The sequence below is a fragment of the Symphodus melops genome (genome assembly GCF_947650265.1).
Source record: "Symphodus melops genome assembly, chromosome: 5".
NCBI classification, from domain to species: domain Eukaryota; kingdom Metazoa; phylum Chordata; class Actinopteri; order Labriformes; family Labridae; genus Symphodus; species Symphodus melops.
The window spans coordinates 26,328,641-26,328,936 of NC_136695.1; positions in this window are offsets into that span (position 1 = coordinate 26,328,641).

Sequence of the window (296 nt, forward strand, 5' to 3'; positions counted from 1 at the left end):
AACAACGTATGGCTTGCTCCCTGATATAAAGCTCCTTATTGTTTAAAACTATTAATTATTTAACTGTGGTTGTAAAATATTCCTAGTTCATTGTTTCATCTTAAATAATGTTTCCTATTTTGAACTGCATATAGACCTCATAATTAGAATTATTGATACCTTTTTTTTTGGTGAAAATGTTCAAAGTAACTTTCTCTCAGTTGCTTCTCGGTCAAACCATGTCCCATGATAATAAACCTCAGATTACATAAATTCCCCTTTTGTTTACAGTGACCCTGGGACATCTCTCCTTTTAT